We start from the raw sequence: 20,278 nt of genomic DNA on the forward strand, positions 1-20,278 counted from the left end.
AAAGTGCAGTTCTTGGCATGCTTGCACAGCTTTAAACTTTGTTTTTGGACCATTTCATGATGAGAGTTGAGGCTTGGGGTAAAGCCTCATCAATTTTGTTGTTTAATAGATCCTTAGCAACTTTTAGAATTATTTCGGCCGACCAAAATGTCATTTCGGTCGACCGATGGCTTTTGGGATTCATTTGAACAGTAAAAAGTCATTTTCCAGTAGCTTTCGCACAGTTTAGGTCCATTTCGGTCGACTTAAATGATTTTCCTTCATTTTTAGGATTTTGGGCCATTTTAAGTTCATTTTGGTCAACCGATGGCTTATTTCGGTCAACCTAAAGACCTTTTACTCAATTGTTCTTCAGCTTTGGGACAACACTATTGTTCCGACTTCAAATGGTCATAACTTCTTCATTTGTAATCTAAATGGGGTTATTCTTGAGCCTAAATTCAAGGATTTTGAGTCAGATTTCCAATGGTACTAATTCTATTCTCAGATTCAAATCACAATGAGAGTTATTCATATTTTAGTAAGACAGTGTTAGCTTTTGTTTAAATAGGGAATGGGAATCTTGTGGGATTCTTGGCCAAAGTTCTTAGAACCTCTTGGAATGTTGTGAAATGATTAGTTTAGGCTGTATATACCTCATTTGAATTATTTAGAGTCAAATCTCTTTTTATTTGTGAATTGACCATTTTGCCCCTTGGTTAATGGTTTTTGCCCATTTTGACCTTTGCTCCCGTTTTCATTCTCTTTGAGTTTCATGACTTCATAGAAAGTCACTTGGGCGTCTTAGAGATGATTGATATCTCTTTAAACCTTGTTTTTGGTTTCGCTTCCGCATTTTTGACCCATTACCGGGTCAACTTTCGGTTCATCATTGAAGCACCGGGTTGAAAAACTTAGGTCGTTACAAGTGGTATCAAAGCTCCTAGGTTTGAATACCTTGGATAATGGGCTTTGGGTGGATATCATGCTTTTGTTGATGTACTTTGATATTTTCACATGCCTTTGGTAACATGTTTTGGCATTATAACATGTTTACGTGTTTCTTAGTAACACACTTGGTATTATGACATGTCTCTATGCTTATATGCTTATGTGTTTAAAAGCATCCTTGTTTGACATACTTATTTGCTAAAGTGTTTAACTGTTTAAACAACTTTCTTTGATTGATTTAGCATGACCGTATATTGCATACATTGACGTACTATTTATTTGAGGTATTCACTAAGTGAGTTGCATTTGACCATAATAACTCGTGTTATTATTGATCTCGTTTCCTTTTCAAGCATATAGCGTCACAGTCCTGACTCACGGAGAGTCTTCTCGTTAGGGCTTAGGTGAGCGTAGTGTTGTAATCTCCGTCTGGCGAGATGAGACATAGGCCACGGAGGAACCGTTTTGTCTCATTTTCTTTTGTCTCTTCGTAAAGTAGTCATGGTAGTGTTAGAGGTGTCGGAGTCATCTCTTAGGACTTGTAGTGGTCTTGACATCATGATGTCATTGATGTCTTTGATTCTAGCGTCATAGGACGAAGAGTCAGGGTTGACTCGAACCATTCCTTGGGGAGTCGGGGGTTACCTTGTGAGCCTCAGGCTGAGGTTCTCGTGTCTTGTCTTCTTAGGGCAATGGTTTCGGGATTGGATAGGTGTGGTGACCTAGGATCACTACAAGAAAATTCGGCTTTAGTGACAGTCAAATCCATCACTAAAAGCCCTTAAACAGTCACTAAAAATCAAAATCGGCCGTCACTAGTTAGAGCATCGCAAAAGATCTTTAATGACAGTAAAAAATGATTGTCACCAAAAATAAGGGTCTTTAGTGACGGTATTTATTATCCCAAATAATCCCGTCACTAAAAGTTATTAGGGACGGAATGTACCGTCACTAATAAGTTATATAGTAGGGACAATTTTTGGACTGTCACTAATACATAAACTATTCGTGACAGTATTTACCCTCCCTAATAACTTATTTTTTACTATTTTTTTTTTTTCACAATTGTGACAACTAAAAACCGTCCCTATTACACCCCCCCCCCCCCCCCCCCCCTTTTTTTTTTAGCCCCAGCTATGTTTGTACGTTTGTATGTTTTTTTCTTCTTTATAAGAAAAACTTAAACCCTAAACTGAAAATAAGAGAGTATAGTAACATACCACATGCACTATAGATGATATCAAAAGCATATGACATGTATAATATAAAAATAAACTTTAAACCTCTTCTAACATGTTCAAAATTAGAGTATCATTAGTTTTAAATGCCCAATAGAATCTGTAGTTCAAAGACAAAAAATAAAATCTGAAGCATCTTCTCAATTCTTTGTATATATTCCCACAAACCTTTTACTTCCTCCTTCAGTTGTGCATTATTTTCCTCGGCAATTTTTGCTCTTTTATGAGAAGCCTCTTTATAAGATGAGAATGCACGTTGACGACTTAGAATCATGAAACCATGTCTGAACCCACGGGGATATACTTTCTTGATACCTAGTTGGTTTTGCACTATCTTAACATCATTTGTGGCGACCTTGGTTTTTAGGCCAGCGTGTCTTGTGATGAACCAAAGATTGATTCGATAACGGATCCGATATGCGGAAGCGAAAACAGAAAATAAGACTCTAAGAAGTCAAAGTGACCTTTTATGAGGTCGTGGAACTCAACAAGAATTGATGCGGAAGCAAAAGATCAAAAATATGACAAATAAGCCCCTAGGGGCAAAATAGTCATTTCTGAAAACTGTAGATTCAGGTACCACCGAGCACACCGCTGGAAGGACAACGAAAAACTAATCAAGATGGACTCAAGAATCGCATGATTCGGAGTTCGGACGAAGGAGAAATGGCATAACAACGAAAAACAGACACTTAAAGCTTTAAGGGAAAATTGGTAATTATTCAGAAATATTCGGGTGTAACTGAGCACACTGTTGGATAGACGACGAAAAATTAATCAAGTTCAAAAAAAAATTCACTTGAATTGGAGTCTGAACGAAGGAGAAAAGCCCAAAAGAAGAATTGACGTCGCGGCGGCCTGATGAGGGGCCATGACAGCCCCATGCGCACGCCAATGCGCGCAACCATGCACGTCGCGCGCGCGCTGGGTGCACCATGGCTCGCAGCAGCCCATAAAGCTGCTGTGTGGTTTTTTTTTTAGAAAATTCCAGAACAGAGGCTGAATTTGGAGGCCTAGATGAATTTTTTTTGCAAAAACACAAAGAAGAAACCCCCCTCAAAATTGAGTTTTCTACGTGACTTATAAAACAATTAAAAAAAACTCACTGCAAAATGGCCAAAATGCCCTCCCAAGAAATCTGGTCAAAAGAGCTAAACAGCTGCTAAAATGAAACTGGAAGCTGAAACTTCACGAGAGATTTCCGGTACCAAGACGATGTTTTCTGGAAAAACACGAAGAAGAAAACCCCTCTAAAATCACGTTTTTTAAGTGACAATGCCGAAAGAAGAAAATAAAACTGATGTAAAAAGTCTATAATACCCCTAGAACAGATTATGCAATAAAATTGAAAAATGGTTCCATAGGAGGCTCAAATCACAAACGAAAGGGTTTTTCCGGAAACGATCATGCACATAGACGTAAATGGTGATTTTGAACACGTGGGAATGGTCCACCGCTCCCAGAAATGGCCGAGTCAAAATCCGACCCCCCAACGGCCAAAAAGGCAAAAATGAACTTGAAATTGAAAATATGAAAACCAAAATTGACAAATGATTTTAAATTACCATTTGACCCTTGGCCACACTTTAAACATGATTAATGAGACCCTACGAAAGAATAAAAATGAAATTCCCACACCCGGCAAAAGTTATGACACAATGTCTAAACATTTTTCAACATTTTCATATTAAGCCTTGAAAACGAAAGTGCATAGAAAGCAAGATACATGTCATTGGCTTCCGGCCTCATCTCATACATGTCAAATACATTGTAAAGAGTGTACTTATGTACACATTATAAAAATAGAATCAAATTTACACATTTTGACATATAAGCTATAAATGACATTTCAAGCCAACATTTACAAGAAATGAAAACTTCAAGTCTACAAATCATCCAAGCATGATGTGAATCCCGAATCTTGATCTCGGTACCTAAAAAATGCCCCCACTACATGGGTGAGTAACATAAAGCTACTCGTAGGAGATGAACATGCATCGACCTAGCATTTTACAATTCTATCACCTTAAGGTGAAATATGTTAGAGGGGCTCATACCATCTAACGTTTATGTCAAAGTGAGACTCAGGGATCATCCTAAGCTACTCATGCAATTGAAATGAATTACGGCATACAAGTATACATGCTCAAGTACACTAAACCGTATTAAAACATGATACACGACATTCAAGTACACATGCTCACAAGTATACTAAGCTAGACACATACACACAAGACAAGTATACATTGCACAAGTATACAAAAATGAAATCCGCACACACAAGGCAAGCATACTAAGCATAAATACACTAGATAGAGTTTAGATACACCAACAAGGATACAAGTTCAAGTATACAGTTTCAAGTATACTAAATGAGATCAAAATACATAGGCAAGCACCAATTCTCAAGTTACAAGTAATCTATCATTAACAACTTGAAATTGAATGCGAAATCAAAGTAGAAAGACTAGGACATGTGGTCACAAAACCAAGCAAGTGTTTCCGAGTAATTACGACCCACAAGGCACTACCTAGTGCGCACATGCATAAGTTATTCCAGGCAATTACGACCCACAAGGTACTACCTAGTGCGCACTTATGACTTAGAAGACTCTTGTCTCCGCACTAGAGCCAAACCCTAGCCATCACGTGAAATATGTCCTTACAAGCTTTCCAAAATCAATAAGTCCAAAACTTATACAAAAATCAATAAGTTAGACCAAACTTATACCAAATCCACTAATGCATAAAACCATCTTCCATGCACAAATAAGGTTGAATCCACATAAACCATGTCCTTTAATTCAAGTCTAGATAGCATATGACATGTCAAGCCTCCAATATGCAATTTAAGTGACCAACACACTTAAAATAAAATTAATAAAGCTCATTAATTAATTTTTCTCTAGATTTTCTAACATATCCAAATGTCCTCAATTTAATATATATTAAAGAACTCACCAAGGCCTACTTTAATATCACATTACAAGTTGGTTTCATGCTTAATACAACTATGTGAATTAATCTTTCACAAAAGATAAATATTAAATAAGTTTTGCAATTCTTACTCAAATGCCCCAAATTTAATATATGTTACACAACTCACCAAGGCCTAATTTACTAGCATGCCACAATTTAATTCTAAACTATATATCATGATTAGAATTAAATCCTAAACAAAGAAAATAAATAAATTAAATTCTAAAAACTTAAACAAGACATGCTCACAAGTTGTATATGCTTATGAAACAATTAATACAACAATAATATAAACCTAAGACATCCCCTACCTCAATTTGAGATGAAAATATCAAAAGCCCACCGAAAAAAAAGTACTCCGAATCCGACGATACCGAAGGGTTTTGTCGGGGACAACACGATCTACATGAAACCATAAGAAGCCCCATCAAAATCACAACTGGACTTCAAATCCAACTTAAAATTTGGCCAAAAATGGGTTCTAATAAGGGTGAAAGAAAGAAGCGCGTAGCCAACACGAATACAAAACGCAAAGGCCCTACTATGTTCTGACAAAGAAATGAAGTTCAAATGAGGAGAGAGAAGGTGGGAGCCTCCCCTGGGCTGCCATGGAAGTTTCAGGTCGTGCAAGAGAGTGGGGAAGATGAAAAAATAAAATATCTCATCCCCTTTTATAGAAATCTCAAAAAGTGCCCCGGGCCCTGCCGGGTTCGAAAAAGTAAAATTTGAGTAGACGCGCTCAAATGATGAAACTCTGTGAACGAAAAAGATTCAAAATGAGAAAATAAGAATAACAAAAGAAATGGTTTCAAAAACTGAGTCCCGAGCAGAAAGTTATGCCCCAAACAAGTTTGGCGCAAACGGGGGCCAGAAACCCTGAAACTGGAAAACATCGACCAGAAGTCTAAGAGTTTCCAACTCGACGAAAAAAGTGAAAATGAATCCTGTACAAGGATCCAGACTCAAAACAAGATAATTTGCAACAACTTTCATTAATTGCTCAATGGCCCCCACAAAAAGGGTTAACTGCAAAACTGCCCCGGAATGAAAATATCTTCTAAAAGATATTTTCTTAGATACTCCTGAAATAAAATATCTTCGAAAGATATTTACGAAAATCACCCCAAGAAAAGAAATTAATTTCAAAGAATTATGCATTAATGCCCCTATGGACACCGGGAGCAACCATAGTACTTTCCTACAAAAGTAAAGATACGTATTTTGTGAAAACCACTCACGATTAAGATACGTGAAGTCAAAAACCAACTCCGAGCACAAGAAGTGAGGTTTTGCCAACAAAGTGACAAATGGGGAAAAGACAAAATAGGGAAAAAGACGAAATAGGTATAAGGACAAAAAAGTGAATAGTGTCGAAAAACGAAAATTGTGGAAATGACTCGGTTCTCAAAAAAAGTTGTCAATCCACGGAAAAGAGTCTCAGAAACGATTTCCGAGCACTCAAGACAACACTAAGTGACGAAAAACCATCCACAAAAAAGAAAGGATAATGGAAAAAATTTATCCGTAAAATTTGAGGAAAAAGGAAAAGGAAGAAAATGACCGGGTCATTACATCATTTCTCACTGGAATGGTACTATTAGAATTTTGACAAATCTAGGAAGACTTATCCATCATTTCATCCTACAATTGACATATAAGTCTTCGAATTGAGAACTGAGATACAAATTAAGGAGAAAAAGACTTGTAACAGAAAAATAGTAAAGGTTAAACTGATCACATTAATAAAATCAAGGCTAAAAGGACTATAACAAAAGTCCTGTAACGAATCATTCAAAAATATAACAAGTTCCATACAAATTCATAGTTTCCAGCAACATAACAACACTACATGTCATCTATAACAACACTACATGTCATCTATCTATAGACATAACAGGCACAAAATAAAAATGAGGAAAATTGTTTTTATGAATATATAGTGTTTGCGAATCAGAATGTGCCATAACAAATTGTATGATTAGAAAGCATATAGGTAGGGACAGTTAATTATTTGATCTAACAATGAATGCAAAATATTAATGTGGACTATGAAAATGACTAATTAAACGTTAATTAATTCTACGATTTCAACTTAATTTAAAGAAGACAAATAAAATATGCACCAAACAGAAGCTATAATCCTGAAGTTAAAACAATGTATCGTAATAAAACATTGCTCAAACTTAGTTAATTCTGAAGCTATAGTCAGTTCACGATGGACCAAAATGAATTTGTTCATTGGCTTACTCTAACATTTATATTTATAATAAGGACAAATTAAATATAAATACCAAACAACAAATAAATAAGTGAAAGAGATGTAATTGGCCTGATTGAAGCACCTTTCAGAAATGAGCTTACTAAAATGTTTAGAGTTTTTCAATACTTCTAACTGGCTGGAAACAGAAAATAGAGAACATAAATAATCTCTAGAGCAACCACTTTCTAAATATAATGCCAAAGGTTAGGTTCGTATCAAATCTTCCCCTCCCAGCACTTGGAATATTTAAGAAGAGTCAAATCTTCAGCCTACCCATCTCTCTTTTATTTTATTTTTTATTCTTCTCACAAAATATCTTTCTTGTGATTTTATAGTCGAAACAATTTGGACTTTTATTATATCCACAAGAAGAACTTATGACAGCAAGAAAAAAAGAGGGGTTAACAAAAAAAAAAAATTATAGATATTACACATTGTGTGTGCATGTTATTTAACATACTTTTATATATATATATATATATATATATATATTCACTTTTTGGTACAATTTGATTTTGAATCAAAATTTATAATTGGAAAACCTTTGTATATTCTATTACAGAATTAATATCCGTTTTATATTCATTATTTTAGCCCTTGCATTTTAATATTATTGAAAGACCCTACAACTCTATAAAATGCATAGGAATATTAAAAGCCTCTCTCTATTCCTATCTTGTTTGGCACACTATTTTGTACATCATCCTCTATTACTCTTAGTCTCAGCTAATATTTTAATTAGCACACACAATATTATGTTTATGGAAAGACCTGTATACCAGTATCACACACCAATATATATCCATGGAGAAAAGTCCAATAAATGCACCAGCAGTTGGTGACAAAGTGAACAATAGTCTTAAAGAAAGCCATATGTAGTTAAATAGATCACACAAATGGTCCTCCATATGTATATTGTAATGTCAGTATAAACTGTGCATAGTAAATTTAACCTCGAAGTTGGTGACAAGATCAACATATGTTGTGATTGAACTTTTTGTGTGATCATTGAATATTTATACATAGAAGCAAAAACAGGTGAATTTTTTTTAGCAAATAGCAACCAGTCAATGCGACTTATGTGCTTGTTAAATATGGAACTCAGTACAACATAGGTAGGGGCTAGCCTATGCCTCATAACTTCATATCTCGTTCTTAGTTCAAAGGTCAGAATCTAACATACTTTAGATAAAAGCGAATCTATTTCATCAACGAATATAACAGCCGAATGACGATAACAGGCAACTCCAAAAAGTGCTCTCACTAGGTTTTCACTCCCACCGATCTAAAATCACCAATTAACATTTAATTACCTGAATATATTGGGCTTACTTGTGTAAAATTTAAGTTTTTTTCATAAAATGAGCTACCAAGATGCAAATACAACAGGCAAACTTTGTCTACATTCCCATATACAATATTAGACTTATATTTCTAGTACAAGAATTGACCATAATGAGAAGAAACATTCCCTAAGACATGAGAAAAAAATGAATGAAGAAGAAAATGGAAATGCTTTTTATCTTTCATTTGTAGGGGCAACATATACTTACTGGGGACTAAACAGAAGAAGACCTCTTCCCGGAGAATGGCAACCTTTAAAAATGTTAGGACATAATAAAGGCTATATAACCATCTCGGTCACACTTTTTTTAGCATGCTCCAAACCAGCTAGAGAATGGACAGGCAAAAAAATATGATTAGAACAAAATGTCCAAATACATAAACTTTCTACAAGAATATGAAAATGGGAAAAGTCTACAACATCTTATGTTACCAATATCATCCCAGCGAACATTGGGATCCCGCTCCATTATCTCATTACAGACATGTTCAATATGATGAGGTTATAAATTCTGTAATTCCTCAGGAATCTCACCATCGGGACCACATAACATTTCCAAACTAAAACAAAAAATATTGAATGTATTAGAATAAGTTTGCATAACACTCACGGTTAACCATCATTATCCATAGAGAGAGATTCTTAAATGGTTGGAGCCACTTTCAGATACCAATTATTAGAGAAATCACAAAGCTTATGAGAAAAAAGAACTCTTGAGGAAAAACAACAATGCATTTAAACTAAATTTCTAATACAATGAAAACAAGTTTATATAAACTAACCATCTCTTTGTTGAGTCATCTAATGTATTATAATCCTTCCCTCCAATACGAGAAGTCTTATTACCACGGATGCCACGGTGTTGGCCCATTTGATCTTTAAACCATATCCTCTGTTCCTTGCAACCATTTTCCTATAACGTGGAAGAGATATGCGAATCAACATTTCTAAGAATATAGAAATGTAATTTTCTTAAAAACTTCAAATAAAAAAGGTTGTTATAGTTAATATAACAACGGGGGAAGGAGGGGCACTTTGTAATCCCTTTTTTTATTTTTTATTTTATTTTTTGGTGTGTTGTTAAATACTCAAAGCCATCTTCCAGAAACATTAAAAGGAACAAAAAAAAATACCTGTCACTGTCTAATTTGACTATTCTTGATTTGAGGTGAGGGGAAACATGTCCACAAAACTTTACAAACTTATTTCAAATCCAAATTATAGAAAAAATCTAGGGAAGGTTCAGGACAACATTCTTTTGTAATATCAAGTTAGAAAACTAAAAGATTATTTAGGTATCTAACTATTTCGGCAAGCAAAATACTTTTTCTAAAAAAAAAAAAAGAGGTAGATATTTCATCCATCTCAGTTCTTTTGATTAGTCATGATAATTAACTTACAATGTTTCTAGACTCTAGGTAATCCCAATAAAAGAATAAAAGGAAGTATGTTTTGTGATATTTTGATACTTTGAAGTTTGGCTCAAAACTTGTCAGATATTTTGGTACAATGTTTCTAGACTCTAGGTAATCCCAATAAAAGAATAAAAGGAAGTATGTCTTTCCATAAGTCGCAAAAAGCATTTAGAAGTCAAGTCCCTACATGTTTTGATGACTTAAAGGAAAAGGGGTTTGGGGAAGAAGTTACTCCATCAACACAGAATATGAGATTGCAATCACAGATTATTTTCAAATGAAATATAAATACATATAATCTATTCCCTACCAATTTTAGATTCTTAGTTACTTGAGAATTGCGAAATCAAAAAATCTCCTAACACAATCTTCATTCATATAAAAATAAAAAAATAAAAATTATTTTTGACAACAAAACATAGTATAAAAGCTCTAATTTATTTTCCAGCTTTTTTCGATGAATTTTTTTATTTTTTATTTTTTTTATTTTTTATTATTACCTCCACTATTGCTGACCAGATATGGAAGCTGCTTGTTGAGTTTTATTTTCTCTTGATTCTCCTTTATCTTTTCCTTGAAGGAATCCAACTCAAGATTTAATCTTTGCAACTCCTCCTTCAAACCAAAATAGATTCACAAAGATTGTCAAATTTAAATAAACTTTGAAAAAATAGATGAAATCCACAGAATATGATTTACCTTGAGCACTTGAATCTTAGTATCTAGAAGTCGAGAAGCCCTACTAACATCATCTGTTGACATAGAATAGAACCAAGCTGATTCTCGCTGTCCTCAACCATGGCAGTCGTGAGAGCCTGATGTGAAGAACTCCTGTGTATGAAAGGTCGTGAAGAGCGAAAAGAGAAAGATAGGGCTTTGACGAGAGAGAGAGAGCAGAGAGAGAAAGGTAGGGCTTAGATGCAAGAGAGAGAGAGCAGAGTTGTGTAGAGGAACCTATGGCTTGGAAGAGAGAGAGAGAGAAGAGTTGTGTAGAGGGTTCTGCGTGAGCAATGATATATATACCTAAGGACAAAAACTACGTTGTTTTTTAAGGTCACATTAGTCACAGTGCACTTACCGTCCCTAAAGACTAATTTTTAATTATGTTTTGTATTAAAAAAATTCATTAATGTGGCGCTAAGTTTCCCGCTAGCACCACAGAAGGCAGGGAAAATTATTTGGGCCTTTAGAGACGGTAATTAAAGACCGTGCCCAAAAATAGTATCTTTCGGGACAGTCAAATTATCATTCCAGAACCTTATTTTGATAATTTTTTATTAAAAAAAATTATAATTTCACTAAATAGCCTTTTGGGGACGGTAACTTTACCGTCCCAAAAGGCTATTTCGATAATTAATAAAAAAAAATTATAATTTCATTAAAAATGGCGCTAAGTTTTGCCGCCACTAGATTGGAGGGATTTTTATTTTTTTATTTTTTTGGTCTTTTAGGGACAGACAAGTATGGAATGTCACTAAAAAGTGTGTCTTTAGTGACAGTAATTAAAGTCCGTCCTTAAAAATAGGGTTTTTAGGGACAGTTTTTTGAACTGTCCCTAAAGGTCTGTCACTAATAACCATTTTTCTTGTAGTGGATCCTTCTTGTGTTGCCTCGGACAGCTTTTACGAGCTACGGTTGGGATGTGAGTGGTTTTGTGTAATTAATTGCATTAGTGCAATTAATTACTCTCCTTTGTCTTTAGAGACTTGGGGCATTGTGTATGTGACGGCCTTGGTTTTTAGGCCAGTGCATCCTGTGATGAACCAAACGTAGATTCGATAACGAATCTGGAATGCAGAAGCAAAAATTGAACCCAAGTCTCTAGATATACAATACGTCTCTAAGAAACCAAAGTGACCTTCCAAGAAGCCACGAAACCTAACAAAAACTAACGCAGAAGAAAAAGATCAAAAATAGACCAAGTATGCCTCCAAGAGCAAAATAGTCTTTTCACACAAAATAAAAGTCTAAAGAGATGTACATCATCCCTAAGACACGAAAGTAGCTTCCCGAGGAGTCCCGAGACTCAAAGGAAGCAAGAAGGGAACAAGGTTTTCAAAAACCTACAAGAAATGGACCAAGGGTAAAATGGTCATTTTACCTAGGAATGGGTGCTACCGTGTACACCATTGGAAAGACAATGAAAAATTAATTAAGATGGACTCAAGAATCGCATGATTCGGAGTCCGGAAGAAGGAGAAATGGCAAGACGAAGAAAACAAGCACTTAAGGCTAAAAGGGGTAAACTCGTAATTATCCATAAATATCTGGGTGTAATTAAGTACACTGTTGGATAGACGACAAAAAATTAGTCAAGTTCAAAAAAAAGTTCACTCAATTTGGAGTCCGGATGACAAAGTTATGATCAAATGAAGAAAAAGGGTCAAAAGATGCAACTCAGGACCATCTAATCGATTAGATGTCAAAACAGAATGCTAGAAATCACACGGAAGACCAGCTAATCGATTAGATGGTTCATCTAATTGATTAGACGAGGCTGACAGTGATCGAAAATTTTCTTACCAGAAAATTGAATTTGAAATGAGAGTTTTCGTGTCCGAAACGATGTTTTTTGGAAAAACACAAAGAAGAAACCCCCCCTAAAATCATGTTTTCTGCATGACCATGCCAAGAGAAGTTTTTTATTTTTCAAGTGAAATACCCAAAATTCCCTTAAACTGGATTATGCAAAAAAAAAAAGAAAAAAAAAAAAAAAACAAAATGAGTCCATAGAAAGCTCAAATCACCAAGGATGAGATTTTTCTTGAAAACGATCATGCATGCGAACATAACTTACCTATTAGGACATGTTACAATGGTCCATGGCTTAAAAATACTACTAATACAAAATCCGACCCCCCAACGGCCAAAAGGGCAAAAATTCACATGAAATGGTAAATTTGAAAACCAAAATTGACAAATGATTTCAAATTACCGTTTGGCCCTCGGCCACACTTCAAACATGATTAATGAGACCCTATGAAAGAATAAAAATAGAATTCCTACACCCGATGCAACCATGACGAAACAATAACTTGGTATTTTTCAATATTTTTATAATATTTCATGAAGTCAAAAATTACATAGAATACAAAATACATATCATTGGCCTCCGGCCTCATCTCATACATGTCTACATTGTAAAGAGTGTACTCATGTACACATTACATACATGGAATCAAATATACACATTTTGACATATAAGGCTACAAGTGGCATTTCAAGCTAACCTTTACAAGAATTAAAACCTTCAAGTCTACAATCATCTAAGCAATAATGAGCATCACGAACCAAGTCTTCATACCTGAACAAAACCCCCAGTAACTTCGGGGTGAGTAAACAAGTTTACTCGTAGGGAATAAGCATGCATAGGCTCGATTTCTTCACAGATTTTTACATTAACTTTGAAACAATTCAAAAAGATCATGCCACCTAACGTCTATGTCAAGGTGAGACTCAGGGATCATCCTAAGCTACTCATGCAATTAAAACGAACAACGGCATACAAGTATACATACTCAGGTATACAAAACGATGCTAAAACACGATATACAACATATAAGCATACATTTCCAAGTATACTCAACTGTATTAAGACAGGTCATGCAATGTCTAAGTATATTCACCCAAGTATACATTTAATGTGGAATCTCGTATATCAAGTACACAACACAAGTATACTAAGCTAATAGGATTACGCATAAGACAAGTATACATGGCACAAGTACACTAAATGCAATCTAACTCATGGAGCAAGTATACAAGTTCAAGTATACTAAATAGGATTCGAATACCCAAAGTAAACATCAATTCTCAAGCTACAAGTAATCCATGATTAACAACTTGAAATTAAATGCGAAATCAAATAGTGGAAAGACTAGGACATGCGGTCGCTAGACCAAGCAAGTATTTTCGGGTAATTATAACCCACAAGGTACCACCTAGTGCGCACTTATGACTTAGAAGACTCTTGTCTCTGTACTGGAGCCAAACCTTAGCCATCAAATAAATTATGTCCTCACAAGCTTTCCAAAATTAATATGTTCAAAACTTATACAAACTCAAATGCAAGTTACCACATTCTATGCACAAGTAAGGTTGAATCCACACAAACCATGCTAAGTCAATAATATTCTATATCATGCTAAGTCTAATTACCATTTTAAGGAGCCTTAAGTACTAATTCTACATCAAGTTAGTAGCATGCTCACAAGGTAATTAAATATACTACATTTTAAGAGATTTTCAACCTAATCATGGAAAGTCTCTAGATTTCAAATCATTCCAAATAACCTCAAATTAATAAATGTTAAACAATATAGCATACTCATTGCATATATCAAATCAAAAGAGCAAAATGAGTAAGACTCTATCATGTAGATTTTAATTAATTTAAATTAATTAATTCTCTAATTTTTCAAAAGTTGTTCAAATGATCCCAAATAAATATATAATAAGGACTAAGTCATGGCCATGCCATATATTAAGTCAAAAAATGGAATACAAGTAAGGTACAATTTAGTAAAATTTAAATCAATTTAAATTCATTAAATCTCTAGATTTGAAAACTCATTTAAATCACCCCAAATTAATATACAATAAAGATCAAGTCATGGCCATGCCATAAATTAAGTCTAAAGTGAGTTATATTGTAATGACCCGGTCATTTTCTTTCCTTTCCTTTTCTCAGATTTTCACGGATATTTTTTTTTTTTTCCGTTGATCTTTTCCTTTCTGAGTTCGATTTCTCGTCACTTACTATCATCTTGAGTGCTCGGGGATGGTTTCCGAGACTCTTTTTCATGGATTGATGACTTCCTTTGAGGACCGAGTAATTTTCACATTTTCACTTTTGTGACACTATTCACTTTTCGTCTTTTTCTCGGTTGTCACTTTGTTGGCATAACCTCACTTTTCGTGTTCGGATTTGATTCCGGTTTTGCATGCATCCACGATATTTAAATTTTATGCTATGTGTATTTTTACTTTTGTAGAAAAGCATGCTAGTTGTGTACTTTCTTCCTTAGGGGTGCGCATGCACACTTCTTTGGAATTTTCCTTTCTTTTGTGGTTTTTGTGTAATTACTGTAAAGTAATTATTTTTCGTTTTAGAGACCATTTTACAAATTTTTTTGGAAGATATTTTCAAAAAGGACCTTTTTGCAATTTTCAGAAAGTGTGACAAGTGTCACACTCTCATTGGTCCATTTGTTGACATTTGTGTGGAGACATTTTGATGCCTTAGATGATGACATGTGGAGGGTGGAGATTCACCCACTTGTTGGCTAAGGATTGGTGCACTTATTGGCTTGGATAGTTGACAAGTGTGGGTTTGAGATTAAGCCTATGATAGAGCCTTAGATTTGTGACAAGTGTAGGCTCACAATTTAGTCTTGCAATTATTTTTGGGCCACTTTAGAATTATGTTGCTAAAGAGGGTTTTTGTGCAATTGACCAAGACTTGTGTTTGTTGACCTTGGTGTAAGACCACATAGTGAGTGGAGGATTTCTATTTCCTCTACTCACATTCTTTCACACTTAATTTCTATCTCTTCCCTCTCTTGTAAAGAAAACCCTAGCCTCCATGGATGGAGCTTGAAATGTAATGACCCGGATTTTTCGGATAAATTTTTTCCGTTGTCTTTTCCCTTCTGAGTTTGGTTTCTTGTCGATTAGTGTCGTCTCGAGTACTCTGGAGTGATTTCTGAGACTATTTTCTATGGATTGACAACTTCCTTTGAGGACCGAGTCAATTCCATACTTTTCGTTTTTCGACACTATTCACTTTTTGTCTTTTCCCTATTTTGTCTTTTTTCCTATTTCGTCGTTTCCTCGTTTGTCACTCTGTTTGCGTAACCACACTTCTTGTGTTCGGAGTTGGTTTCTGACTTCGCGTATCTTCATTCTCAATGATTTTTATGAGATACGTATTTTTACTTTCGTGAGAAAATACTCTGGTTGCTCCTGTGTCCATAGGGGCATAAATGCAAAGTTCTTTCGAAACTTTTTCTTTTCTTGGGTGTTTTTCATAAATATCTTTTGAAGATATTTTATTTCAGGGGTATCTAAGAAAATATCTTTTGGAAGATATTTTCATTCTGGGGCAGTTTAGCAGTTTTCACTTTTTGGAGGGGTCATTGTGCAATTAATGAAAGTTATTGCTCAATGCCTTATTTTGAGCCTGGATCCTCGTACAGGATTCATTTTCACATTTCGTCGAGTTATGGACTCTTAGAATTTCCTCTTAGACGATGTTTTCCAGTTTCAGGGTTTCTGACTCTAGTTTGCGCCAAACTTATTTTGAGCATAACTCTTTGTTCAGGACTCAGTTTTTGACGCCGTTTCTTCTGTTGTTTATATTTTCTCATTTGGAATCTTTTTCGTTCACAGAGTTTTGCCATTTGAGCACATCTGTGTGAATTCCACTTTTCCGGACCTAGCGTGGCCCATTTGGGGCACGTTTTTGAGTTTTTCTATAAATAGGAGGTCTTAGAAAGAAAAATGAGATTTTTCTCTCTCTCTTTCCTCTCTCATGGCTGGTCTAAGCTCCATCCATGGCTACCATCTTCTCTCTCCTCTTTTGGACTTCTTCCCTTCATTAAAAAGTGGTGATGCCTTTGTGTTTATTGTTCCCCTCAGTGAGGCCTTCGATTCCAACCGATTGGAATCTTATTTTGGCCATTTCTTGAGTTCGGGTTTGAAGTCAAGTTGTGTTTTTGATGGGGCTTCCTTGGGATTCATGTTCGTGGTGTTGTCCTCAACAAAACTTAGGAGTTTCGTCAGATTCGGAGTCGATTTATTTTTGTGGGGATTTGAGATTTCATCTTAAATGGAGGTAGGGAATGTTTTAAGATTTTATATGTGTTGTATTGTGTGTTTTCCATATTTATACAACCTATATGCATGCCTTGTATCAAATCTAGGAAATTTGAAACATTTAATTCTTTATATAAGATTTAATTTTCATGATGATGAGAAACTTGGTTTTGAATTATGGCATGGTAGAAACTCTTGCTTTTATATGTTGGTTAACATATATTAAATTGAAATTAATTAAATAAGAATTGCTCTTTTTAATTAATATTTATCTTTTGTGAAAGATTTAAGTTCATGGCCATACCTTGCATGGAATTGAGTTGTGTTATGCTTCTAAATTAAGTTTTGGCATATTTGTTAACATACTTTAATTTGAGAGCATTTAGTTGAGTTTGGAAATCTAGAGACTTTAATTAAGAAAATTAATTAAAATCTATTTTGGTGGTTTCATGGGCCTAATTAAGCTTGTGTGTGAATATATGTAATGACCATGATATGTCTATTAACATATATTAAATTGGGCCCAATTGGAAATGATTTGAAATCTAGAGAGTTTAATTATTTTGATGTAATTAAATTCTATCTTGTGTATCCATGGATCTAATCATGTTTTAGAAGTTGTTTCTATTTTAAGAGCATGGATTTAGACTTGTGATGTATTCACTAGATTGTGTTATATGCATTGAAGAGCATTGTTGTTAAGTTTATATTCATGAGAGTATGTTTCTAATATGAATATATTATTGGCTTGTGATTTCGTAGCATTATGGATATGAAATGCTTATTATGCACAATTAAGAGTTATATTGCTAACTTGTTACTATGTAGTAGTAATATATATAAGTTATGAACTTATTTGGCTTATTTTGGAATCTTGGAACATTGTTGAGTTGAGATGGCTAGGGTTTGGCTCTAGTACGGGGACGTGAGTCCTCTAAGTCATTGAGATAGTGCGCACTTAGGGTGGTCTTTCCTGCGGGTTAGTGCCCCGAATAACCATTGAGGTCTCGGTAGAATTCCGAGCGTGATGTCCAAGTATTCCACTGTTTGTTTTCGTATTCAATTCCAAGTTGACAATCATGTTTACCTTGTTAACTTGTGGTTTTGGCTATTGGCCATTTTGATGTTGTTAAGTACATCCATACTAAATTGATATATTTAGTTGATTTCACACTTTTAGATTTCTAGTTGATAACCTAGAGAATCTATGTCTTGATGTGTGGTATTAGATATTCTAATTATGCTAAATTGTTATATTTAGTTGATGTTACATTTTAGACTTCAAGTTGATAACCATGAGAATCTATATGTTGTTGCTTTGTGTAAGCATGCTCCTATGTTGTTGCTTTGTGTAAGTATGAACCTATGTTGCTAAAATTGCATGAATGAGGTGATTGATGCTAAAAATGATCTTAAATAGCTAGGATGCTCCTTGAGTCTCACCTTTGACATAGACGTTAGGTGGAATGAACCACAATGATTAAATCATGCAAACTTGTAAAATGTAGGTCGATGCATGCTCATTTCCTACGAGTAGCTTTATGTTACTCACCCCTACGATACTGGGGTATATTTCAGGTACAAAAATCAAAGTTGAGGTCTTCATTATGCTTGGATGACTTGTGGACTTGAAGACTTCCATTTTTGTGAAGGTTGGCTCGGAATGCCAATTGTAGTCTTAATTGTCAAATGTGTATATTTGATTCGAAACTTGTAATGTGTGCCTAAGCACACTTTTGATTCTCATTTTATGTATATGACATGAGGCCAAGGGCCAAACTTCTTTTAGAATTACATTTATGTCATGGATGTTGATTTTTGCCCTTAATGAGATTATATGAAATTTATGCGTTTTAGTATGCTATTTTGCACCGGAGCGTGCATTGTGTATCAAACTCATTCATTAGCATTCATTCATCATGTATGAGGTGTGGCCAAAGGCTAAATGGCATTTTGAAACCATTTCATAGTTTTGAATTCCAAGTTTTCATTCCAATTTACATTTTTGGCATTTTGGCCGTTAGGGGGTCATATTTTGTATCGGCCATATTTTTGGGCCATGGACCATTATAACACATCTTACTAGGTAATTTACGTTTGTGTGCATGGTCATGTCTGGGCAAAGCTTCTTCTTTGATGAAATGAGCCTCCTACGGACTCATTTTTCACTTTTGTTGCATATTCTGACCTAAGGGTATTTTGGGAATTTTATTTTAGAAATAAATTCCATTCTTTACAAGTCACTTAGAAAATGTGATTTTAGGGGGGGTTTCTTCTTCGTGTTTTTCTAGAAAATGCCATCTTGGCATCGAAAATCTCATCCGAAGTTCAGCTCTCAGTTTTTAAATTTAACAGCTTTTTGGATCCTCTGGACCAGTTTTCTTAGGAGGGAATTTTGGGTATTTCAAATTGTGTATTTTTCAATTTTCCACATGATTCATGTAGAAAACTCGATTTTGAGGGGGGTTTCTTCTTTGAGTTTTTCCAGAAAATATCATTGAGGCCCTCAAATTTCCATTTTTCCCGGAAAAACCCCTGCTACCAGGTTTTTGGGTTGCACTTTACTGCCCTCTTCACATGTAAACGGTTACGAGGGGTTTCTTAACCGGTTACATGTGCATAGGCAGTATTTTTGGTGAGATTTTTGTTTTCCTAACCGATTAGGAAGGTCTCCTAACCGGTTAGATGTTCTTGGTTGCCCCCTTTTTGACCGTTTTGCTCCTTCTTCTTCCGTAAGCCATATCTTCTTCATTCGGACTCCGAATCAAGCGATTTTTGAGTCTAAGTTCATTGATTTTTCGTTGTCTTTCCAATGGTGTGCTCATTGGCACCAACCTTTAGGCTGGAAATGACAATTTTGGCCCTAGGTTCATTCTTGTCCGTTTTTGAAATGTTGTTTCCGCATTTGATTGCTTTGTGTCCCGTGTCCTCGTTCAGGGTCACAATGGTATCTTAGAGTCATGTTGTATCTTAGAGTCATTTCGGATCCATTATCGAGTCATCTTTCGGTTCATCACAGATGCACCGGGTTGAAAAACTTGGGCTGTCACATAAAACCTTAGGCCTTGACCTTGATTTTTGATGGCCTTCCACTCACCTTAGACCATGAAGTTTGGTACACTTTTTGTTCCACTCATCCTCCTCTACATAACCCTTGAAGGGTTTGCCATTTTGTATTGATTTGCCTTGGATTCTAGAGAGGCACTTCTCTAGTGAGGTAGGGGGTGTTATAATTTATTTTCCAAGTTGTTTTACTTGCTCTTGTATGAAATATAAGTTGTATGCATGACTTTTG

The 20,278-nt window shown here is 35.1% G+C and overlaps 1 long non-coding RNA gene across 4 annotated transcripts in view; it reads right to left on the bottom strand.

Moving 5' to 3' along the window:
• LOC132278632 (uncharacterized) overlaps positions 1–11,153 on the bottom strand; it is a 31,958-nt gene extending 20,805 nt beyond the window's left edge. Inside the window, exons 1-6 of one of the 4 annotated variants that reach the window (XR_009471096.1) lie at positions 10,867–11,152; positions 10,668–10,782; positions 9,535–9,665; positions 9,185–9,312; positions 8,961–9,078; positions 2,959–4,102 (exon numbers count right to left, since the gene is read on the bottom strand). This is a non-coding gene — a long non-coding RNA (uncharacterized LOC132278632). Of the gene's footprint in view, positions 1–2,958; positions 4,103–8,902; positions 9,313–9,534; positions 9,666–10,667; positions 10,783–10,866 lie in introns of those variants that run through there. The other 3 variants (XR_009471093.1, XR_009471095.1, XR_009471094.1) reach the window with 3 other exon arrangements.
• Positions 11,154–20,278: the final 9,125 nt, after the last annotated feature.

Source organism: Cornus florida, unplaced genomic scaffold (genome assembly GCF_030987335.1).
Source record: "Cornus florida cultivar Cherokee Brave unplaced genomic scaffold, ASM3098733v1 CherokeeBrave_3.0.0_Hap2_Chr10, whole genome shotgun sequence".
In the NCBI taxonomy this organism is placed as follows: domain Eukaryota; kingdom Viridiplantae; phylum Streptophyta; class Magnoliopsida; order Cornales; family Cornaceae; genus Cornus; species Cornus florida.